Here is a 26,807-nt window from a genome sequence, read left to right as displayed (position 1 = left end):
AATGATATGGCCAATGTTATAGGTCTCACGTTGGATCAGGGTCATCCTCAGAAGAGGTCAGGTTGAATTTCTTCATTTGTTAAAACAACAAATTCATGACGAAAACAAAGTTCCTCAAACTATGATGGCAAGGTGAATGTCAAACAGAATAGAAAATTTTTAAAATGTACATTGACATTTCCATTTCTGAAAATACAGAGGAGCACAAATATACACAGACACACACACAGATACATACACAGAGAAGCACACTCAGACACACATACAGATATGCATACACAGCCACACTCAAACACACAAAAACACAGTCACTCACTCAGACACACGCACATACAAGTATGCGCACAAACACAGACAAATGCATGTACTGTAGACCATAAATAATTAGAGCAGAATAAAAGCCCATTGGCCCATATCGTCTACTGAGCTATTGATCATGGCTGACATGCATTTCAAGCCAATTCTCCTGCCTTCTCACAACAAGCCTTGATCCCATCATTAAGCATAACCTATCTAGTTATATCTTAAAGACGCTAATGTGTCTGTGTGTCCATGTGGGTCTGTGTGCATGTGTTGTCTCTGTGTGTGTCCCAGTGTCCTGCACTGTGCTCCATGTTGGAGAGTGGGGTTTTAGCAGTTTTAAGGCACATCTTTGTAACTTGCTCTGTGCCTATCATTGAACGCCTGTGTTAATCATTCTCTGCTGCTCATGTGCTCAGTAACATGAGGAATCCCCACAACTGTTAGTGATTCAGACCTGGCTTCTCACTTGCATTTCACTGACATTTGACTTAACTCTAATTTTTGTATATTCGTGGAAGTGCTGGGGATGGTTTCCGGGACGCTATGTTTTAAACTGCTGTGGAAATTCAGGAAGTCCAGAGGCTTTGGTGACCCAACTCTGGATGAAACATGGTGACTGTAGTTATGGTATCTGGATCTGCAACATGACCAACAAATGGAGCAGAGACTGCAGAGAGGGGAATCTCTGTAAAGTGGAATGAGGGAATTGCAATCAGATCAGTCATGGTTTTGAAGAATGTTGGAGCAGGATTGAACTGGTCGCTCATGCAACTTTTTCAGATTTTTCTGTTAGTAACAAGCCGATTTCCCTTTTATCCCAGTGTCCCAGACTGGTGGGTAGTGAGTCACCGCCTCCTGTTCCTGGCGAACAGAAATCTGGGGCCTCACTAGCCTCCATGTTTCGCTGTATCCCAGTCGCGAGCAGTTGAGTGATGCCTCCTGTTCCTGTGTCCCAGTATTGAGCAGTTGAGTGACTAACTCCTGTTTTCCTGTGTCCCAATCTCGAACAGTTCAAAGACTGTCTCCTGTCCCTATGTCCCAGAATCGAGCAGTTGAGTGTTACCTCCTGTTTCTCCCTGTTCCTGAGCAGCAGTTTGAATGCTCTGAATGATGTCACTAGCTTAAGAAAGGACTTGATAACAGGGAATTTCAAACTTGGAGCAGCATTAGACAAAGGTATCTAGAAACTTCTCCACCAAACATTTTATGCATCCCGTCTGTTATTTTATTCCTGCCTCCTTTTTGTAATGAGGGTGAAACATATGCAACAGTGCAGTGTTCCGACAATACTCCCATATACAGGGAAGACAGATTAAAAAGATTAAAAGATTTATAGTCTCTCCCTCAGTAACCCTCATCCATTCCATCCAAACCGAGGCTGCATAAATCTTTAAACCGTATATTGTAATGAATTAGTGCAGTAAATGTCACACTTTAACACTACAGTCATTGACGACAGCCCTGCACCTTTCACCAAGATCTTCTTCAGAAAGTGGGCGACTGACTGACCACGTGATGCCGATGCGGAATTCAAGCTCTCTCCAAGATATCCCCTAACGGTTTGAAATTAATTTCCTTCTAAATGTAGACTACAAATCCCATATCCAGGCTCAGTTTCAAGGTTTGCAGAACGGATCACATTCCTGCTTTAGCTGAGTACACTGAGGGTGCATTTGGCAGACAGAGGGATCCTGAGGCTGGGATTTACAGTTCAGCTGGAGCCAGAGACGGAACACCCATAACAGTGAACGGGAGCTCGCTTTAAACAGAAAGGGGCCCAATTCACTAATTGTGTTGCAGGGAAATTGTGTTTAATAAACACACCTTTATTGGATAACTGCCGGTATATTAAATAAAGGATCAAAATTGATGGAGCAAAGCGAATACAGCAGTTCCTATTTTATATGTTCCGATGTTTAAACATACTAAAGGATATGAACACTGTTTGGGGGAAACTGAATTGAGGAGATTTTCACCATGCCGAAGAGCCTGTTCTGTGCTGTATTGTTCTATGTTCTATGTTCTATGGAGTCACGTTTAGGCCAGACCAGGAAAGCACGGGAGATTCACTTCATGAAAGTACATTGAGGAACGAAATTGGTGTTTACAATCGACATTGGTTGTTAATGACTCCAGGTTTTACATCTCGATATTTTATTAATTATAACGTCCACAAGCTGCCACAGCATTAGCGTGGTCTGGATTAGTAATCCAGTGACTTTTCCACAACAGCACCATCTCCACATGGGGACCTATCTGAAACCACACTGAGCTGGTTATTTCTGTGCTGCTTGACAGCTCTGTCATAAAGAACTCCCACAAATGTGACTATCGCGATGGGACTCAGGGCGTCGTAAATAGTTAGACTGTAGTTATTCCCTTGTTATGGGATTGGACAGAGCTGAGCAAATTTCGACATTGCAAGAGTGATGTCAGAGTTGGAGCTGGAATGAAACAGCTTCCCCAGGGAGACAGCTTGTTGTGCAGCACAAGTATTCAGTCCCATTGCAGGAATGGGATCAGGGCCCATTGCCTTTGTCGTATTTACTGTGTTCAGGTGTTTTTTCATGTCACATACAGCAAATCAGATCGATTAAAGACTGGAATCTGCTATTCTGCGGGCAGCATGGTGAGGGTGAGGTGGATTATATACTCAACACTTCTGGCTGAGGACTATGCAGATAATACAACCATGCCTTTTACACTGATGTACAGGGCTGTCCCGTTATTTAAGTTGGCGATATTTATGGAGTCCTCTCCTCCAGTGAGTTGTTTAATAGTCCATCAACATTTATGTCTGGATGTGGCAGCACTGCAGAACTTCAATCTGATCTGTTAGTGTTGGGATCATTTCGCCCTCTGTATCAGATGTTAGTCCTGCTGTTGCGAATATAACCAGTCAAGTGCGGTAGCTTTAATGGATTGTCATCAGGGTTAGGTACACATGGTTCCGACCATATCATGTTCACCCACACTCGTCACTGAACCATAGATCAGCTTGATGGTAATGGTAGGCTAAGGGATTAACCTGGGGAAAATGTTACAGATTGCAGTTGAATACAATTCTGCTGCTGCTGTGATTCTACCGCACCACATTAATGCCCACTTTGAGCTCCAAGATGTTCAATTCAATTCTACTGACTGTCCCCCAGTTCACACCAAAACCACTTCATCCATCAGCCATGTACTCAGTGACTTAAACTAGTTTCTGATGTGGTAACACTTCCATTTTCCTATTCTCATTCTGCTCTCCCTGGTGTCACGCCTCCAATTTGTTATTTTACTCAAACCCCTTCACATACTCATCTGAATCTCTTCCATTACCCCCAATGCCATCTCCTGTGTTTTATGAGAATGTGTTCGCCTCTGTTTCTCACCCTGAGCATGATGAAGTGCTCTGCAGGGTCAGCGATGCCAGCCTTATGTAGTTTCAGATCAAGAAATTTGTGCACCTTGCATTATTGGTCACTTCCCAGTACACGGTGTTCCGTGTTAGACAAGACGTTTGAGCAGCTTTAACACATGTCTATGGAACTTGTTCAAAAACAGAAATTGCTGACGAAACTCAGCAGGTCTGGCAGCATCTCGCGCAGTGAAAGCAGAGTTAATCTTTCAGCGCCAGTGAACCTTCTATAAAGCTCCCATTTTCTCCAGCAATTTTTGCATTTTCATTTCCAGTATACATAGCTATTGTTTAACTGAAAATTTGTTCTGAGCCTATTCATTTCTAGAGATGCTCAACAGGTCTCGTATCAGCTGCAGAGACAGAGAAACAGAGTTAGCGTTTCAAGTCCAGTATGACACTTCTTCAGAACTGAGAAGGATTGGAAAATGAGCTTTATAATCCATTGACAGATGTGGGGAGTGGGTTGACGGGTAAAACAGGGTGTGGCAAAAGTCAAACATGCTTTTAGTAGTGAAGAACGAGAAGATCATGTGAAATAGCCTAATAATTAAAATGTGAATGGGGAAAAGGGGTTCTCTCTATTGAGTGAACGATAAAGAAGTTACAACCACACAAGGTCATAGGGAGGCCAGGAGGGAGAATGTACGGAAACTGCAGAACAGTTATAATGGGGTCAGACTGTGAAGTTGTGAAATTGTACATTAACTCCTACAGGATGTAACGTACGAAAGTGTAAAGGGAGTTGTTACTCGAGCTTGGGCTGTGCTTCCTTGGAACATTGCAGCAGCCCAGGGCCGAAATATTAGCATGAGGTTATTGAAATGGGAAGCAATGAGATGGTGAATGTTATTTCCATAGACAGAGTGGGAGTGTTCCTCAAAGCAATTTCTGTTTGGTCTCGCCGATATAGAGTGACTGCATTGTGAGCAGCAATGATAGGAGACCAGATTGAAAGGTTACAAATGAAATGCTGCTTCACCTGGAAGGTACGTTTGGTTCCTTGGACAGTGAGGAAGGAAGAGGTGAATAAGCAAGTGTTGCAGCTTCTGCAATTGCATGGAAGGTGCCATCGGGGAGTTTGGAAGTGTTCGGTGTAATGGAGGGGACTGAGAGAGAACGGTTCCTGCGAAATACTGACAGTGGACGGGAGGGGAAGATGTATTTGATGGTACTGTCCTGTTGGAGATAGTGTAAATGGCGTAAGATGATTATGTGAATGTGGATTCTAATGCAGGAGGAAGTGTGGACAAGGAGGAATCTATCATTGTTCTGGGATAGAGGGGACGGATTGAGGGCAACACCGTGGGGGATGGGACAGTGACAGATGAAGGCCCTGTCCACCAGATTTGGGGGATTTCTGGTTTGAAGGAATATGAGGTCACGTTAGATGCAGCTCACAGGAATGTGGCATCATCAAACAGAAATGAAGAAACTTGGAGGATGGAGTCAGCCTCCACTGATCATGTGTTCAGCCACATGCAGAAGTTCCTCCTGAATGATTGAAAAGAACCAGGCATCTAAATTGAGCATTTCTGCCTCAGATCTCGTCTGAAGCGGAATGTGAAAGTAGACCCAGAGGAAGGTCAGTGACTATACGTGAGTAGACATTCAAGCAGATATCCCAAACCGCTCAGTAATTATTGTTTCTGTTCAAAACGAAGAACTCGGGAAGCAGATGAACCACCCATGGTTGACAATAGCTCTCAAGGATACTATTGATGAGCATTAGTGGAGGGCCAGATTTATAATGTTTATTTCAGGGACCATAAGCTGATGTTAGGCATGAATTTCAGCTGTGCTTCCTGATTTACCTGGCAGAAAACACTGCCATTGCTGCACCATCCTCTTCCCTGTTCGTCTCCCCTTCCTGATTCCAGGTTCTTTCTCTCAAATTACAGAATACATTCTCTCACATTATGGTCCCTAACCACTTCACCTGAAACTCTTTAATCAAGTCTACCTAATCTGTTGTAGCATCAAAATGCGTTTTGTGCTGACACTTTGCCTCTGGTCTCAGTGTGGCTCGGCCTCTCCATTCATGCTGTTTTACACCCTCCCACTCACATCTCATTCTGGAAAGTTTCCTTCTTGGAGTAAACCTTAATGAAAACATCTCTCCCCTTTGCACTGAATTCACACTGTGATCCAAATTTCAAAATGTATACTCAGCCTTCATCTCACTCTGATAAAGGTCGACGCTGACCGTGTGGTACAAGAATTCTCCTTCTTATATGGTTCAGGCCAGAGATGCGCTTTTTCTGTAGAGATCATCACACGATTTGGACAAAGCAATTCAGGTGTTTGACCTCTTATTGGTACTCGTAAGAGTTTCCTGCTGCCTTAGTTACTGTAAAATGGAGAAAAACAAATCACAGTATGAAGCTTGGGCTGAATGTTATTTACCTGTCATTTGAATACTGTATCAAATTTGCAGTACTTATCTTTAAATGCTTGTTCGTGAAGTTAGTGTCAGACAGCGTGTAGGATTTTGAGGGATAACATTGCAGAAGTTTATTCAATCATTAGAGGTTTGAATAGAGTGAATAGCCAAGGTCTTTTCCACGGATTGGGGGAGTTCAACCATAGAAGGCACAGGTTTAAGGTGAAAGAGGGAAGATTTGAAATGGACGAAGGCTCAATATTTTCACACAGAGGGTGATGTGTGTATATGGAATGAGCTGTTAGAGGAAGAGTGGGAGGTGCAGGTACAGCTACAACATTTGAAACTCATTAGGACAAACATATGAATGGGAAAAGCTTAGAGGCATATGGACAAAATGCAATCAGATGGGACTAGTTTAGTTTGGAAAACCTGGTCAGCATGGACAAGTTGGACCAAAGGGTCTGTTTGTGCGCTATATGGCTGTATCAATCTAGAAAGCGAGGAAAAGGGGAGAAAAGACATGATGCAGCAAATTGGCAAGAAATACAAAATCAAGCAGCATGAGCTTTTCCGAGCATATAAAAAAAGTCTAAGATGAGTGTGTGACCTTAGGTGAAACTAAGTAGGAAAGTATACTGAGGATAATTGGAGGGTGTGACTGAAGAATTAGCTACATGGAACAGACAGATAATTTACACCCATGTTTTACATCTTTCCTCACAGGGAAAGGCACAGTAAGTATTTCAATGATATAAACCTAATGATAATGGGAGGGAAGTTCTTGAAACGTCTCGAACAAAAGGAACAAGTATTTTTCTAACAGATAAGACGAAGAGTAGGCAGGTTAGCAGTAATTCATAGCTGGTTTTAAAAGAAATGGTCACAGTCTTGGGATCATGGTGTCCTCTCTAACAGATGTTAGTTCTGCTGTTTGTTAATGTAAGCAGTAAGTGCGGTAGCTTGAATGGGTTGTCATCAGGTTTGGATACACATGGTTCTGACCGTGGCATGTTCACCCACACTCATCACTGAACCGGAGATCAGCTTTATGGTAATGGTAGACTGAGTGATTATATTGTGGTTGAATACAATTCTACTGCTGCTGATGCTACTACAGCTGCTATGATTTGCAGCATCACATGAATGCCCAGTTTGAGCTGCAATATCTGCAATACAATTCTGCTGCCTGTTCTCATTCGCACGGGGACCCAGTCACCCTTCTCCCCTGTACACAGTACCCTATCCCTGTTTCTGATGTGGGAACGCTTCCATTTTTAAAAATTATCATCATTTTGGGGCATCTTCATGATGCCATGCCTCCAATTTGTCGCATTCCTCAAAAGCATTTAACATTTTCACCTGAATCTCTTCCTCACCGGTAATGACATCTTCTGTTTAAAGTGAATGTGTTTCCTTCTGTTTCTCTCCATGACCATGATTAAGAGCTCTGTTGTGTCGGTGATGACAGCCGTCTGTAGTTTCAGAACAAATGAATTTGTATACCTTGCATTATCATTCACTTCCTGGTGTATGGCGCTCCATGTTGGGCAGGACGTGTGAGCAGCTTTGACACACGTTTGAAACTTGTTCAAAAACAGAAAGTGCTGAAGACACTGACAAATCTGGACAGCATCTGTGGAGTGAAAGCAGCGTTAATATTTCGGGTCCTGTGACTGTTCCTCAAAGCACCCAGTCAGTCCAACAATTTTTGTTTTTGTTTCAGATTTCCTGTATCCAATGATCTTTGCTGTATTGAAAATATATTCTGTAACTTTTCATTTTTAAAGGAACTCAGGGGTCTGGCAACATCTGCAGAGAAAGAGAAACATATTTAATGTTTCAAGTCCAGTGTAAATCTTCTTCAGAAGTGTAAAGGATGGGAAAGTGAGCGCTTTAGTATCTTTGCAGAGGTTGGAAAGAGTGTTTGGAGGCCGAGTGTGAAAGACAAATGGGCTTGAAATTGTGGTGAAAGAGACACAGATATATAATGGGTGTAAATTAATGTGCAAATATTAGAAATCGATTTTCTCTGTTGAATGCAACATAAACAAGACACGAACTTAGGGAGCCCAGGAGGGAGAGTGTACGGAAAGTGGAGAACAACCACAATGGGTTCAGGCTGTGAATTTATGGAATTGAGTATTGACTCCTACAGACTGTAACGAACCAATGTGTAAAGTGAGGTGTTACTTGAGCTTAGTTGTGCTTCATTGGAACATTGCAGCAACCTGCATTTTCTTAGAATCCCTACAGTGTGAAAACAGGTCCTTTAGCCCAACAGGTTTATACTGACTCTCCAAAGAGTATGCGAACCTATCCCATTCTCTACCATAATACTATACATAGACCCTTGACTATTGCACCTAACATCAACTTCGGCAATTCAACATGGCCAGTTCAACTAATCTGCACAACTTTGAACTGTGGCAGGAAACTAGAACACCCAGAGGAAATCGAACCCAGTTCCCTGATGCTATGAGGCACCAGTGCAAACCACTGAGCCACCGTGCCATCCTGGACCGAAATATTATAAGGTCGCAACTCTATACGAGCAGAAATGAAGCCATTCGGACCATCACGTCTGCTCCGCCATTCGATCACGACTGTCAGATTTTCAACCCCATTTTCCTGCTTCCTCTCAGTAATCTTTGATCCCCTTGACAATCAAAACTTATCTGTGTCTGTTTTAAATATACTAAATAGAACATAGAACAGTACAGCACAGAACAGGCCTTTTGGGCCACGATGTTGTCCCAAGACTTTATCCAAATATAAAATGTAGTAATTTAACCTACACACCCCTCAACTCACTGCTATCCATGTGCATGTTCAACAGTCGCTTAAATGTCCCCAATGACTCTGCTTCCACCAACAGAGCTGGCAATGCATTCCATGCTTTCACAACTCTCTGCATAAAGAACCTACCTCTGACGTCTCCCTTTTACCTTCCTCCTAATATCTTCAAACTATGATTTCCCGGACTAGTCAATCCTGCCCTGGGGAAATGTCTCTGGGTATTGACACTATCTATTCCTCTCATTATTTTGTACACCTTGATCAGCTCTCCTCTCTCCTCCTTGTCTCCAGAGAGAAAGATCTAAGCTCGTTCAACCTTTCTTCATAAAGCAAGCCCTCCAATCCAGGCAGCATCCTGGTAAACTTTCTTTGCACCCTCTCCAAAGCCTCTGAGCTTTCCAATAGTAGGACGTCCACAACTGGACACAATATTACAAGTGTGGTCTCACCAGGACTTGTAGTTCTGCAGCAAAACCTCACGGCTCTTAAAACTCGATCCCCCTATTAATGAAAGCCAAAATACCATATGCTTTCTTGACACCCTATCCACTTGGGTGGCAACTTTGAGGGATCTATGCACTTGCGCACTCAGGTCCCTCTGTTCCTCCACACTGCCAAGAATCCTGTCTTTAATGTCATATTCAGGATTCGAATTTGACCTTCCAAAATGCATTACTTTGCTTTTATCTAGGTTGAACTCCATCTGCCATTTCTCAGCCCAGCTCTGCAACCTGTCTGTGTCGCACTGCAGCCTACAGTAGCTCTCTATACTACCGACGTCACCTCCAACCTTTGTGTCATCAGCAATGTTACTAACCCACACCATAACCTCCTCGTCCGAGTCATTTATAAAAACTACAAAGAGCAGAGGCCCAAGAACACAGCCCTGTGTGATCCCTCTCAACACTGTCCTCCAAGCAGAATACTTTCCATCTAAAACCACTGTCTGCCTTCTGCCAACCAGCCAATTCTGAATCCAGATAACCAAATCTCTCTGTATCCCATACTTCCTGACATTATGAATGAGCCTTCCATGGGGAACCCTATCAAATGCCTTGCTGAAGTCCACATGCACCACATCCACTGCTCGACTGTCATCGACCTGTCTTGTCACCTCCTCAAAGAAATCAATAAGATTTGTGAGGCATTACCTGCCCCTCATGAAGACATGCTGAAATCCTTTAATCACACAATGCTTTGCCAAATAGTCATAAATCCTATCCCTCAGAAGTTTTTCCAAACTTTGCTGCCCGCAGACGTAAGACTGACTGGTCTCTAATTGCCGGGGATTTCCTTATTACCTTTCTTGAAATAAGGAACAACATTTGCGTCCTTTGAATCCTCTTGTCCGACTCCTGTGGAGAGTGAGGAGGGAAATATCCTCACCAGCGGCTTAGCAACCTCCTTTCTTGCTTCCTGGAGCAGTCTATGATAAATCTGGTCTGGCCCTGGGGACATATCTATCTTAATGTTTTCCAAAATAGCGAGCACATCAACTTCATCAATCTTTATCTGGTCAAGACTGATCTGGCCCAGCTCCTCTACGTTTCATTTACAAGTTCACTTTCCTTGGTGAAAATCGAAGCAATAAACTCATTTAGGGCTACCCGTATCTGCTCAGACTCCACGCATAAGTTCCTACGCAATCCCTGATCGGCCCTACCTTCTCCCTGATTAATCTCTTTAATCCTCACGTATGAGAAACATGCCTTTGGATTCTCCCTAATCCTTCTTGCCAAGCCTTTTTCGTGCCCCATCATGGCTTGCCTCAGTCCTTTTCTGATCTCCTTTCTAGCAAGCCTGCAATCCTATAAAGCTGTGCTAGATCCATCTTACGTTAGCTGCCTGCTACCTTTTTACGAGACGTTCCTCTGTTCTTGTCATCCAAGGTTCCTTAATCTTACCCCTTCTTACATGTCTCAGAGGAGCAATTTGTGTATTACCCGCAACAACTGCTCCCTAAATAGTCTCCACATATCTGCTGTGCCCTTTCTGTGGAACAATTGCTCCCAGTCTGTACTTCCCAACTCCTGTCTGATTGCAGCATAATTTCCTTTTCCACAATTAAATATCTTCCCTGGGAAACTGCTCCTTTCAGTCTCACAGGCTATGCTACATGTGAGGCAGTTGTGATCACTTTCACCAAAATTGTCTCCCACCGTGAGTTCCGACACTTGTCCTGGCTCGTTGCCGAACACCAAATCCAAAATAGCCTCTCCCCTTGTTGGTCTGTCTCCATACTGAGCAAGGAAACCCGCTTGAACACACCCGACAAAACCGGCTTCATCCACACCATCTGCACTTAGGAGGTTCCAGTCGATATTGAAAAAATTGAAATCACCCATAACAATAACCCTGCTATGTTTGCATTTTTCCAGAATCTGCCCGCCTATGGGATCTTCAGTCTCTCTACTGTTATTAGGTTGTCTGTCGAAAATCCCCAAATGCGGTGACTGTTCTTGCTGTACCTAACTTCCACCCATGCTGACTCAGTAGACAAACCTTCCTCAACAACCTTCATTTCTGTCACTGTGATGCACTCTCTGATTAGCAATTCTACACCCCCTTCTCATTTTCCACCCACCCTATTCTTTTTTAGATTAGATTAGATTACTTACAGTGTGGCCCAACAAGTCCACACCAACACTCCATAGAGCAACCCACCCAAAACCATTCCCCTACATTTACCCCTTCAACTAACACTACGGGCAATTTAGAATGGCCAGTTCACCTAATCTGCACATCTTTGGATCATGGGAGGAAACCGGAGCACCCGGAGGAAATCCACATGGAAAGTTTGCAAAATCCATACTGACAGTTCCCTGACGTGGGAATTGAACCCAGGTCTCTGGCGCTGTGAGGCAGCAGTGCTAGCCAATGTACCACCGTGCTGCCCCAAAACATTTTTAAACTTTCTAAACACTGGAAAATCAAGCAGCCATCCCGGTCCCTGTGAAACCTACGTCTCCGTTATGGCTACAACATCATTGCTCCAAGTACTGATCCATGCTTTAAGTTCGTCACTCTTATTTTAGACATTCCTTGCATTAAAGCAGATGCACTTTAGCCGATCCCTTTGTTTCATCGCGTGAGAAACCTTCCTGATAGATTCAATATACTCTGTCACTGTCCCGTCTGTACCTAACCCCCTCTCAGGCATGTGGTCTTATTCCTACCCCCCTGCCAAACTAGTTTAAACCCGCCAGAATCACACGAGCAAACCTCCCAAACAGGCTATTTGTGCCCTCCAGTTTAGGTGCAACCCGTCCTTCATGTACAGGTCCCACCTTACCCAGAAGGTAGCCCGATGGTCTAGTTATCTGAAGCCCTCCCTCCTGCACCAGCCTCGCAGCCACGTGTAAAGCTGCATTCGCTGAATGTTCCTCATCCCACTAGCTCGTGGCACTGGTAGCAAACCTGAGATCACTACTCTACTCGTCCTTCTCTTCAACTTCCAAACTAACTCTCTGTAGTCAATTTTCAGATCCTCGGTCCCTTTCCTGGGTATATCGTTGGTACCAAATAATCTGGTTTCCACAGACTTCTGTGGTAAGGAATTCCACAATTTCACCACTCTCTGGCGAAAGACGTTTCACCTTATCTCCGTTCTAATGGGTTTTCCCATTGCTCGAAGCCTGTGTCCTCCTGCCAGTGCAAACGTCCTCCCAGTTTTGTCTGTATCCAGGTCATTCAGTATTCTGTAAGGTTGAATTGGATCACCCCTGATCCTTCTAATCTCTATCGAGTATAAACCCAGGGTCCTCCAACGTTCCTCATGTGTTAAGTTTTTCAATCCTCGTGAACCTTCTCTTGACACACACCAAGGCTAATACATCCTTCCTGATGTATGAGGCACAAAATACTGGAAATGTGGTCTGACCAGAGCCTTAGAAAGCCTCAGAATCCCCACCAGTATATCCTACTCCTCTCGAGATGAATGACAACATTGTATCTGCCTTCTTAACTACTGACTCAACCTGCATGTTTATCTAAGGTGAATCCGGCACTTGGAATCCCAGTCACTTTGTTACTCAGATTTATGATTTTTTCCCCATTTAGTAAATAGCCCACGCCTGTATTCTTCATACCAAAGTGCATGACCTCACACTCTCCCACATGGTATTCCATCTGCTACTCTTTCTTTTATTCTGCTAAACTGTCGAAATATTTCTGCAGGCTCCCTGCCTCCTCAATGCTATGTGCCCCTCCAACTATCTTTGCATCATCTGCAAATGTAGTCAGAATGCTTTCTGTCCCACCAATCAGAGCATTAACCGAGAAACTGTAATGTTGTGGTTACAACACTGACTCTTGTGGAACACTGCTAATCACCGGCTGCTATCCTGAGAGGGACAATTTTATCCTCACTATGCCTCCTGCCGAAAGCCAACCTTTTTATCCATGCTAGTACTTGGCCTCTGACACCATGGGTCCTTGTCGTACTCTGCAGACTGCTGTGCGATACCATATCAGAGGCCTTTTGGAAGTTCAGATAGATAACTTTCTCTGGTTCAACTCGTCGTTACCTGCTTAAAGAATTCTCATTACCCTGACAGCAATGTAGGTTATTGAAATGGGGAGCAATCAGAAGGAAAGGGTCATAGAACATAGAACATAGAACAATACAGCACAGAACAGGCCCTTCGGCCCACGATGTTGTGCCAAACTTCTATCCTAGATTAAGCACCTATCCATGTACCTATCCAAATGCCGCTTAAAGGTCGCCAATGATTCTGACTCTACCACTCCCACGGGCAGCCCATTCCATGCCCCCACCACTCTCTGTGTAAAGAACCCACCCCTGACATCTCCCCTATACCTTCGACCCTTAACGTAAAATTTATGTCCCCTTGTAACACTCTGTTGTACCCGTGGAAAAGGTTTCTGACTGTCTGCTCTGTCTATTCCCCTGATCATCTTATAAACCTCTATCAAGTCACCCCTCATCCTTCGCCGTTCCAATGAGAAAAGGCCGAGAACTCTCAACCTATCCTCGTACGACCTACTCTCCATTCCAGGCAACATCCTGGTAAATCTTCTCTGCACCCTCTCCAAAGCTTCCACATCTTTCCTAAAGTGAGGCGACCAGAACTGCACACAGTACTCCAACTGTGGCCTAACCAAAGTCCTGTCCAGCTGCAACATCACCTCACGACTCTTGAATTCAATCCCTCTGCTAATGAACGATAATCCTCCATAGGCCTTCTTACAAACTCTATCCACCTGAGTGGCAACCTTCAAAGATCTATGTACATAGACCCCAAGATCCCTCTGTTCCTCAACCTGACTTAGAACCCTACCATTAACCCTGTATTCTGCATTCTGATTTGTTCTTCCAAAATGGACAGCCTCACGCTTGGCAGGGTTGAACTCCATCTGCCACTCCTCAGCCCAGCTCTGCATCATATCTAAATCCCTCTGCAGCCGACAACAGCCCTCCTCACTGTCCACAACTCCACCTATCTTCGTATCATCTTCAAATTTACTGAACCACCATTCGACTCCCTCATCCAAGTCATTAATAGAAATTACAAACAGCAGAGGACCCAGAACTGATCCCTGCGGAACTCCACTTGTAACTGGGCTCCACTTCGACCGGTTAGCCATTTTTCTATCCAATTGGCCAAATTACCCTCTATCCCATGCCTCCTGACTTTCCGCATATGCCTACCATGGGGAACATTATCAAATGCCTTACTATAATCCATGTACACTACATCCACTGCTCTACCCTCATCCACATGCTTGGTCACCTCCTCGAAGAATTCAATAAGACTTGTAAGGCAAGACCTACCCTTCACAAATCTATGCTGGCTGTCCCTAATCAAGCAGTGTCTTTCCAGATACTCATAAATCCTATCCCTCAGTACCCTTTCCATTTCTTTGCCTACCACAGAAGTAAGACTAACTGGCCTGTAATTCCCGGGGTTATCCCTATTCCCTTTTTTGAACAGGGGCACAACATTCGCTACTCTCCAGTCCCCTGGTACCACCCCCGTTGACAGTGAAGACGAGAAGATCTTTGTCAACGGTACTGCAATTTCCTCTCTTTCTTCCCTCATAATCCTAGGATATATCCCGTCAGGCCCGGGGGACTTGTCTATCCTCAAGTTGTTCAAAATGTCCAACACATCTTCCTTCCTAACAAGTATCTCTTCTAGCTTACCAGTCCGTTTCACACTCTCCTCTTCAACAATACGGTCGCTCTCGTTCGTAAATATTGAAGAGAAGTACTTGTTCAAGACCTCTCCTATCTCTTCCGACTCAATACACAATCTCCCACTTCTGTCCTTGATCGGACCTACCCTCGTTCTCGTCATTCTCATGTTCCCACATACGCATAAAATGCCTTGGGTTTATCTGGGTTTATCCTTGATCCTATCCGCCAAAGATTTTTCATGCCCTCACTTAGCTCTCCTAATCCCTTTCTTCAGGTCATCCCTACAGACAAAGTGGAGATGTTCCTCAAAGCACTTTCTGTTTGGCTCACTAATGTAAAGGAGACTGCACAGTGAGCAGCAATGGCAGGAGACTGGATTGAAAGTGTGCAAGTGAAATGCTGCTTTACCTGGAAGGTGTGTTTAGGGCCTTGGACAGTGAGGAGGGAAGAGGTGAAGGGGCAAATGTTGCAGCTTCTGCATTTACATGGGAAGGTGCCATGGGGTTGTGGGGAACTGTTCAGGGTGATGGAGCGTGACACAGAAGGAATAGTCCCTGTGAAATACAGACAGTGGACGGGAGGGGAAGATGTGTTTGATGGAGCTGTCCTGCAGGAGGTGGTGGGAGTGGCGGAGGATGATTTTGTGAATGTGGATTATAGTGCAGTAGTTAATTAGGGCAAGGGGGTTTATCATTGTTCTGGGAAGGAGGGGATGGCGTGAGGGCTGAATTGAGGGTGATGGGACAGTCACACCTGACGGCTCAGTACATCAGAGTGAGGGGATTTCTCGTTTTAGAGAAAAGGATATCATGGAGGGAGCTCCCCACTGGAATGTGGTATCATTGAACAGAAATCACAGAGACAGAAAAACTGAGAGAATGAGTCACTCTCCATGTGTTCAGCCACATATGTAGGTTCCCCCTGAATGAATGAAAGGAACCAGGTATTTCAAATGCAGATTTATGTAATATATCTGGTCAAATACTGAGTGTGAAAATAGACACAGGTGAAGGTCAGCAGATGTGTGGGGGCTGCGGGGCACATTTAAGCAGGTACCGCTTAATAATGCTCAGCTATTATTGACTCTGGTCAAAAAGAAGATGATATGAAGATATGAAGATGAACCACCCATGATACACAAAGGCTGTGAAGGATACTAATCAATCACAAACTAAAGAATTCAAATTGGTGAATTCTAGCGTCGGCCACATTTGGGAAGTTTACTTTTGGAACAAGAAGCAGATTGTATAAAACAAAATACAAAGAAAAATATTCCAAAATTGGCAAGAAATATTTTAAAAAAACTAACCACAAGAGTTTTCCCATATCGAATAAATAACGTTCATGATGTATGTGTGACCCTTGGAAGAAAGGCAGGAATGAATATGTGGGACACCTGGAGGATGTGACTGGAGAACTGGTTTCAGGGAACATGCAGAGAATTTAAAACAGTATTTTACATCTTTTCTCTCAGGGGAAGGCACAAAGAATTTAAATATTGTAAACAAATTTGTAGTCAGATGAAAGTTTTGCATTGTCGCTAACAAAACGAACAAGACTTTTCTCAAACAGAAAAGACCAAGCGTTTACAGCTCATCAGCAATTCATAGCTTGTTTTTATAGAAGTGCTTACAGAGTGACTGGTGGCACTGCGTGAAATATTAGATAACTCTCAGGATTACAGGAGTGTTCCAGTGAAACTGGCGGAACACCAAACTGGCGCCTGTCTTCAAGAAGAGAGTGAGTCTTCATGTGTTTAGGTTCTCCCTTTGTCTGAATAGTGGAGCATATGTGAGAGGATGAATGGCCTCATGATGCACTATCATCCTGAGTGAAAAGTTAAAAATCTGCTACTTCCTCTGACGCGTTACATGCTGGGGGATGAACATTTTGCTAAAGTTGAATTAGTTCGAAAATTATGTGGAACATTGTACAAACGACATCATCCAAAGAATTCTAAAAACTGTACTCATAAGACCAGTTTATAACCATGTGGTGGTATTGCGTAGGTGAGAGAGAGAGAGAGAGAGAGAGAGAGAATGTGCTGCATTGCAGTGGTGAGAGTGATGGAGCCTTATTCTGGGGAAGGCTCTAACAGATATACAGTGAGTGTGAGAGAGTAGAAACAATACGGTGACTCTTATCCTGACAGAGCAGGGAAGGTGCTTTTCCGGTATTACTAGATTTTTTGGTCTGCAGATACTCCACTGAGCTGGGTGGTGTGCTCTGACCATGCTCGGTGCTTCTGGTTGTGCGTCTCTCTCTGGGAAGAGAATGGTCCCTCTCTGTACTGGACTATTCACCAGGACTTCCGTACCCCTGTCAACAAGCTGTGGTGTAATTTCCCCTTATCTGCCATGCTCGGTAAACTATGCAGGGCAGCTCCAAATTGAGAAAGCTCAGCCGCGTGCCCATTGGCCTTTAAATGATGTCAGCAGTACCAGGAATCATTGAATATCCAGGGGCATCCGGGACATGGTGTGTTCCTCCAGCCATGACGCGTGGGAGAATCGGGCTGGTATTGAATGAGAGAGACACCATGGAGTGAGGTAGATAGTTAATGAGGTGAGTTCGATAAGATAACACCAGGAAACTAGCTCAGCCTCGTGCAGACAATCACTATGTCACACTCAAGGAAAATGGCACTGAGACAAATTATTGTTCGATTCACGCCAATGAGTCGAAGACTCTTCTGACCCTACTCCCAGTTACAAAGTTGCAGGACAAATGCTTATCCAAAACTCTCCATCATCTTAAGTTATACCAATATCCTGCTCACCCATCATTCCTGGAAACAGTGGCCTATATTGCAAGATGCTATCGAAATGTTTTCATTTCACAATTTTTAAACCTACCATCAGATCTTTCTCTGAAATTCTCTCTCAATCTCCCCCTCTCTTTTAAGCAACCTAAGCCCATTTGTTGGTACTTAAACTGATTCCCCCGCCATCTCTCTCTGGCAGTGTCTTGCCACAATGGAGATATGGAACTGTAAATGGATGGGAGCTACACATCCTGTCACTTCCAGCATGACCTGCAAGTTTCTCCACGCTGAGCAGTGATCTAACACTGTATTACTCAGCAATGCAGTGATTGGTGTACACTGCTGTGTATGCTGGGAAGGTAACTGCTCCAGATTAATGGATAAATTCACTGCTATTCACTGCATAGCTTCCCCATACTGCACAGATATCCAGTCCGTGTGTATAGAACAATGCCTTTGTTTGTTTTGCACAGCGCACTGTTTATAGATCAGTGCACTGTTGGACACATTAGTAGTGAACTGGTGAGCTCTAAACAGTGTTCGACCCTGGACGGATTGGTGAGCAGTACACTAGCCTGGTCTACGCAGTACTTCATGCTGAGCAGGTATCTCATCTGGGCTTATACGTGTCCGGGCTGGATCTGAGAGGTGGATTGAGTATCCGATATAATTCCTGACATGATTATCACTCCTCCAGGTCGGCCAATTCCGCTGGTAAATGTGAGGTGATGTGTTTGAGATAGAATTTACTTGGTCAAAATATTCGACATAAAGCAAAACACAATTTATTCGAAGACTGTCGACAAAAGACAACAAAAGGAAGAGGAACTTGAAATAATTTAATTCTGTTGGAAAACTTAGCAGAATAATAGTTTATTTAACTACTATACAGTAACTGTTCCAATACGGTATCATCGAATAAGCACACAAATGTCAAAAAACAAATGCAGGAAACAGATTGTCTGACATGCAGTTCTCCAATCCAGGAGGAAAGAACATCAAAAGACAGTTCCGAGAGAAATCACAGAGACAATGTGTAGCACCTGGGAGAGATTTCCTACCTTCCAATCCTGCTGAGACACCAGCAATAACTGGTGAAAGGTAAAACTAAGAATCCTGGTTCTGCAAGAATTTGACTGTCACTCCACAGGACCAGGCCGTGGCTGCAAGAATACACGGAATGGACTGTATTTACATCGTCTATGGCTCTCAAAAATGTCTAAACCCACCTAAACCGTATAATGCTGAACAGACAAAAGTCAAAGTTAAACATAAATAAATAAAGCAAAAAGATGCAGCAGGCCTGGTGATCAGACACAGACGGCCTCGGGAGCCCAGCAATTCCTATTCTGCCAAAACACAGCATAAGCATCGAGCTTGTGAAGAGAAAGAATTATGTCTCTCCCTCACCTCGATGTTTACAACTGGAGATGTGCAATTAGACCAATAATCATCGATATAAAAATCCCACACACACCAAGTATTATTGTGATATATTTCAGAGTTGCTGTGAAATGGGTTAACTGGAGCTGTTGGTTCAGTGACTGTGATTAATATCAGTCTTTCTGGACCTAACTGGGTCACTGGAGGATTTCCCTCTTCCATAATTAGTACCTTCTTTCAACTTGTTTTGCCATAGTATTCGGCGCCGAGTCAACCTCAACAAGATTGGGATCAGCCGCTGCAGAGAAAGAGAGAGAGATCAGATTCTGAGAACATTAGAATGGGCCAACAATGGATTTTAATTTGAGAATATTAGACAGGAATGTTCCAACAATGGATCCGAATCTGAGAACATTAGACTTGAACGTTATAACAGTGGACAGGAGTTTATCCTTGGGTCTTTACTATCTTTCTCGGGATTGGGCATGGTTCGAGTTGCGGATACAAGCAGTACTGATGATAATTCAAGCTGGGTACTATCCCATCCTCGCTATTATTGGTGTTCCTGGTAAGTCTATCTCTATCAATTCTATGAATGATGCTGAATGTTATTGCTATTCTGGCTGATTATATTTAACATATATATAATCTTTCAGTCACAAACGCTACTTCATTCTCATGAATTTCCAAACTACTTACTCATAAACATCTGAGAAGGTAAAAGACTGTTCGGAACCTTCGAGTCCACTTACCGTGAACTGTTTTATGTATCCATATTCTCTCTGTCATCAAACATGCCGACGCCCACCTTCATAATATCCCCAATCTCCAGATTTGCCTGCGTTCTGTTGCTGACTTCTCCATCACCTCCCCCTTCGGTAACGACAGATTTTATGGCTCCAGTTCTCTTCTGACCTCTCCTCCAGTCAAAAATAGTTTGACCACAAACTTGTTCTTGTCTTTACAGTTACTTCACAACAGGGACTGTTAAACAGAGTAATAATGTCACTGACTGTGTAATTCAGAGGCACAGGTTATGACTCTAAACGCATTGTCTGAAATCCTATCACATCCGATGACTAAATTTAAATTCCAATATCAAAAATAGGAATGAAGCCTAATTTCACTCATGGCAAGCATAAACCATCAGGATATTTTTTCTTAGTTTTTTAATAACCTTTGGAAAAGAAACCTACCATGTTTGCCCTGTCTGAACTATGTGTCACCTCAGATCCACAACAGTATGGTTGCCTCCATATTGCCTTGACAAATGGCTGCGTGGTCAAGGGCAGTTGGGATGGACAACAAATGCTGTCCTTGCCAGTGATGCTGGCGTCCCGCGAAACAACAACATTAAAGGTGACATAACCAAGAAAATGCGGATGCTGGCGATCTGAAATAAAATTCTCCACCGTCTGAAAGAACGTTGGGGAATCTAAGCAGGTATGGCAGTATGTCGGGAAAAAAAAACACAAATAGTGTTTCGAGTTCAGTGAACCTATCAAAACTGAATGCAACTGAGAAATAATATCATTATATCAGGGATGGTTGGAAGGGTGAGCGGGAGGTTTGTGTTGAGTGGATGATGTCCAGCAAGAGAGAGAAAGTGAGAGTGAAAGAGAGACAGATGGAGAGAGAGAGAAAGGAAAAGCAAGCAAAAGGATTGCTGATGATGGACTGGAAGGAAAACAGAATGGGAAGTTATTCTACCATTTCCCCTTTTCACATATTCCTGAGTATCATATTTATTATGGGATGTCTTTGCTTACCGTGAGTTATGTTCCCTCTATATCTCGTCTCTGAGTGTGGTGATCAATTCCATTAGCAATAATTATAGTCGCTGAGATATAGAGAAACGTAATGTTCAATTGTCAACTGCTTATTTGGAGAGAGTAACTGTTACTGTGCGACTGTGTGGAGATATAAGAGCTTTCTCAGCCAGGAAAAGAAATTGAGGAGCTGAAAAATGTATTGCTGGAAAAGCACAGCAGGTCAGGCAGCATCCAAAGATCAGGAGAATCGTCGTTTCGGGCATGAGCCCTTCTTCTGGAATGAGGGAAGTGTGCCAAGCAGGCTAAGGTAAAAGGTAGGGAGGAGGGACTTTGGGGAGGGGCATTGGAAATACGATAGATGGAAAGAGGTTAAAGTGAGGCTGACAGGCCGGAGAGGGGGTGGGGCGGAGAGGTCAGGAAGAAGATTGCAGGTTAGGAAGGCGGTGCTGATTTCGAGGGTTGGGATTGAGACAAGGTACGGGGGAGGGGAAATGAGGAAGCTGGAGAAATCTGAATTCATCCCTTGTGGTTGGAAGGTTCCCAGGCGGAAGATGAGGCACTCTTTCGCTCATGCCTGAAACGTCGATTCTCCTGCTCTTTGGATGCTGCCTGACCTGCTGTGCTTTTTCAGCAACACATTTCTCAGCTCTGATCTCCAGCGTCTGCAGTCCCCACTGTCTCCTAGAGAAACTGAGGAGACCGAGGCATTTTCAATACTGAATGGATGCATTGTAGGTGTGGGGAATTCACTTGCTGCTTCCATCTGGAAAGTCAGTGGAGGCTCTGTGGATGGTGATCTCAGGATTGTGATGTTAGCTACTGGGTTCATTCAGGGAGCCCCGGTGGTCTGGGGACCCCACTCTGAATACTGCATTTACAGTGTGTCTGGGTCCATGATAAACAAATGGAGCTGAGAGTACAAAGAAGGGAAGCTGTACAAACAGGGAGGAGTGAGGCACTATATTTTCCTCTCTGGGATTTCCAGGAACATTTGTCTAAGCTGCACCCATTCAGGTGTAAGGTGTAAAACCAGCTTGTCTCAAAACTGAGGTGGTCACTGAGCTGTATTCCCTCCTTCAGTATAACCTGTGTTCTCACACCAGTAGCAGGACTGCGCTGACACTCACGATAAATTAAACTGGATTGATTCTGGAACTTTTCAGGCAGCAGTGGGTAATATATCCACCATCTCTGAAGTGCAGTCCTCCAATGTATTCATGAGTTGACTGAAACAGTCTGCCTGCTGAGAGGAATGCATTGGTTCCATCTCCACAGGGGAAGGTACAGAAACTACTTTCCACAAATATTAGGGAACAGAGGGACTGGTAAAAATTGGAAACTGCAGGAAATCAGAATTAGTGAAGTGGATGTTACTGAAAATCTAATTGAATTGAAGTTTCATAAGTTGCTGCATCTGATGAGTTACATCTCAGAGTTATTGAGATGAGAACAATGCTTGTGAAATAATTACTGATTATTCTTCAAAGCTAGATAGATTCTGGAAAGGATCCTGCAGACTGGACAGCAGCTATTGTCAACCTAAATATTTCAAACAGGATGGAGAGGGAAAACAGAAAACTAAATCATTTGATGTCAGCTTTGAGAGTAAAAAAATATTGGAACCTTTTATAAGGAACGTGACGACTAGACACTTGGAGAATAATGATATGATTTGGTACATTCGGCCTAGATTCAGGAAAGGGAAATGATCTTTGATAAACCTGTTTGTGGAGATTGTCCGTTGTGACATCGACAGTTGAGAACCAATGGGATTGGAGTATTTGTATTTTTAGAAGACGCTTGACATGTCTGAATACAGGTGAATGGGGAATGTTAGAGTCCATGGGTAGGTGGGTGTGGAATCTACACCACATGGATTAATATTTGAGAAACGGAGATACGACAAGCGTAGTGTTTTTCTCTGGACTGAAGGATTGATGGGTGGCAGCAGGATCAGTGTTTGAGCAATAGCTGTTGACAAGGTATAACAATTATTCGGATGTGAACAACAAATGTACATTTATATTTATTAAATGGTAGAGAGGTTGGCGAGTGCTTTTGTTGAAAAGGACCTGGATGTCCTTGGTCATAAGTCACTGACAGAATTCATATAGGGGCAGGATTTAAATGATATGTGGCTCTTCAGACAAAATGATTGAAGTACAAAAGTTAGAATATCTTTCCCACTGATCGTGTTTTGTTGAGATAGTATTTGGTGCTTTGTGTAAAGGTTTGGTCTGCTTTATAATCAATGATCTCTTTGTCACCGAGACAGTGGAAAGGAGTTTGACCAGACTAAACACTAGCATGATGTTACCATGAGGAGAGAGTGCAGTAACGATGTGCTTAATCTGTAGCGCTGTGAGAGAATAAAAAGTTGAAGCTTGATGGGTATGGACAGCAACTCATTATGTCCCAAACAGCTGAATGGGGTGACAATGTCATACTTTTCATTGAATGTTTAATTCACGACAGTTTACATGTATCTGCTGAACCATCATGTCAATTGACAGCGAGGTGCAGGCTCTGAATGAACTCTGAGCACTTTAATGTGTTACTGTGTGACACTGCATTGAGTGTCATTTTGTACACAATCCTGTCAGCAGCCAAAATAGCATCATTCTGAAACAGTTATTGCCCGCCGGTTTCTGACCTCCACGGAGACTCTTGGACTGCCTTCTTGGAGATGGAAGATAACTTGGAGAATGGCTAAAAAATGTTGGCTTCATTCCGACTGCCAGAAAACCCATGTTAAAGTAACACATATGTACCATGATTAATTAAGCAATGTGGATCAATTTGGAACAGTCTGTCTGTGCAGCCCCTGCTCCATTTGTTTGTGATGTTGGAGCATCTCTGACACTTTCCTGTTCCTGTGTTAGTGGCTTGATAAGCTGAATAGCCTCTTCCTGATACTGTGTAAGTGCCTCCAGGTGTGAAATGGTTCTTTCTGATCCCATGTACGTGACATGTGGGAGGGATCAGACTCCCACCTTCCTGTGCAACAGGCAGGAGGGACTGAAAGGGCTATCCTTCTTTTGCCCAGTAGGTTTGATGGGATGAATGACCTCCCCACATTCTCGTGAAACCAGATTGAGCTGCTGAATGAACCTGTCCTTTTACCAGGAAATGTACTGTGATGTTACATATATGTTACCCAGACTTAACAACACGGTCTTGAAAGTTGTCCGAGTCTTGCTATACATGGTCACAGATTGTTTCAAGAGCTGAAGAGGAACAACCTGTCCTGAAAATTTTGTAGTCTTCAGTGAATGCCCCCTCTTCTGCTGGCACAGTGAAGCAGTAGCTAACACTGCTGCCTCATAGCACAAGGGTCCCAGGTTCGATTCCAGCCTTGGGCAACTGTCTGTGTGGAGTTTGCACATTCCCCACTTGTCTGCAGGAGTTTCCTTCGGGTGCTCCGGTTTCCTCTCACAGTCCGAAGATGTGCACGCAGAGTGAATTGGCCATACTAAATTGTCCATCATGTTAGGTGCATTAGTCAGACGGAAATGTGTTTTGGTGGGTTACTCTTTGGAGGGTCGGTGTGGACTGGTTGGGCCGAAGTGCCTGTTTCCACATTGTAGGGAATCTAATCTGCTCAGTTTGGACTCAATGGGCTAAATAGCCTTCTTCCACACTGTAGGGATTCTATGATGACAAACTGGAGATGCCTGGGCTGAGGAAGCTACGCTGAGGATCTCCTGCAGATGTGCCCCACGGCTGAGATGATTGATGCCCACCAATGATAATCACGTTCCCTTGTGCCGTGAATGACTCCAAGCAGTGTAGAGGTCATAATTAATTCTCAGTAAGTGTGATTTTGTTCAGGTTCCTTGATGTCATCCTCAGTCAAATACTGCCTTGAATTCAGGGTCAGTCTCTCTTACCTGAGCCCCTGCGTTACCTCTTTTGTTCATATCAATAGGTCATGGTGCAGAAGCAGAGAAGGTCTTCTTCAAACAGAGGGTAGTGAATGTCAGGAATTCTCTTACACAGAGAGTTAGGGGAGCTAGATCACTGAAAGGGACCAGTGGTGTCCCGCTGGGATCAGTTCAGTGACCTCTGCTCTCTGTTATTTTCAAAAATGACTTGAATGTGGGTGTTGAAGAGTTGACTAGTAAGTTTGCCGATGACAGAAAGGTGGTTGGAGTGGTACAGAATGTGGAGGGCTATTGTAGGTTGCAATGGGACATCGACAGGATGCAGAGCTGGGCTGAGAAATGCCACATGGAGTTCAAACTGAAGTAATTCACTTTGCAAGCTGGAATGTGAACACAGAATACATGGTTAAAGGCAGGATTCTTGGCAGTGTGGAGAAACAGAGGGATCCTGGCGTCCGTGTCCACAGATCCCTCAAAGCTGCCACCCAAGTTGATCGGGTTGTTAAGAAGGCGTATGGTATGTTGGCTTTCAGTTGCAGAGGGATTGAGTTTAAGAGCCGCGAGATTTTGCTACAGCTCGATAGAGCCCTGCTCAGACCGCACAGGGAATATTGTGTTCAGTTCTGGTCTCCTCATTATAGGAAGGATAATGAAGCTTTTGAGAGTGTAAAGAGGAGATTTACCAGGATGCTGCCTGGACTAGAAGCCTTACGAAGAAACCGTGAGGGAGTGAGGGCTTTTCTCATTGGAGGAAATATTTCGATGAGAGGTGACTTGATAGAGGTGTGCAAGATGATGAGAGGCAGATAGAGAGTGAATAGCCAGAGACATTTCCCCATGACAGAAATGTCTATCACTATCTGCCATAATTTTAAGGTAATTGGAGGACGTTTTAGGGGAGATGCCAGAGGTAGATACTTTACACAGAGAGTTTTGGGTGTGTTGAATGCACGACCATTGGTGGTAGGAGAGTCAAATACGTGAGGGAAACTTAAGAGACTCTTGGATAGGCACATGGAACAAAGTGAACAGAAGCATGTAGGTTAGAGTAGGACAAACAACACAATGTCGAGGGCTGAAGGTCCTAACTGCATGCATTCATGTAGAACCTTGAGCTCAAAATCTGCATGAATTCATGTAAAACTCCGTTATCTCACTTTTTAGCTTAGAATCAATCTAAACATCATGGCATAGTCAGAGAACACAGGGGGCCAACACCTTGTTATCACCATTGTTCACAGCTCACCTGAGAATGCAACATTTTTGTTAAAAATGGTTTTGTGATTTACACATGAAAGAAGTGAAACTGTCACGGTATTCTAACAGATGAAAGGCTTGACAGACAATCAATTTTTCCATGTATAATTTCAGTTACATCACACTGTAAATTTTTGCTATAAATTCTGTGTTACGATCAAGCTGTCCACGATCACCTGATGAAGGAGCGTCGCTCCGAAAGCTAGTGAGCTTTCAATTAAACCTGTTGGACTATAACCTGGTGCTATGTGATTTCTAACTTTGTACACCCCAGTCGAACACCGACATCTCCAAATCAGTACTGTTCTTTGTTCTGTGTTCTATGGAAGTGCTCAAGAAGACTTGGACATTAAGACGATTTGAGACTTGGAGCAAGTCAGCCTTGATCTTAAAGAAGGGCAAGGCAGGCTTGGAATGTGAATGACCTGCCCCTGTTTCTGATGCTCTCCCATTCTGTTATTGGAAAGTTCATATGTGTTATTTTCCTGGAAGGTCTTTTATGGAATATTGCAATCAGGGAGACCCGTGGATTTTGTGAGCCATCACTGAGTGAGATTTGGGGGCTGTATTCACAGTGAATCTGGGTCTACAACATGATCAACAAAAGAAGCACAAGATACAGAGAAGGGAGGTTTTGTAAAGAGAAATGAGCAACCTCTTCCATATCCAGCCTGGTTCTTCCAATTACATTTTCCAAAT

This window comes from Chiloscyllium punctatum, chromosome 34 (assembly GCF_047496795.1).
Source record: "Chiloscyllium punctatum isolate Juve2018m chromosome 34, sChiPun1.3, whole genome shotgun sequence".
NCBI classification, from domain to species: Eukaryota; Metazoa; Chordata; class Chondrichthyes; order Orectolobiformes; family Hemiscylliidae; genus Chiloscyllium; species Chiloscyllium punctatum.
This window is presented reverse-complemented; position numbering follows the sequence as displayed.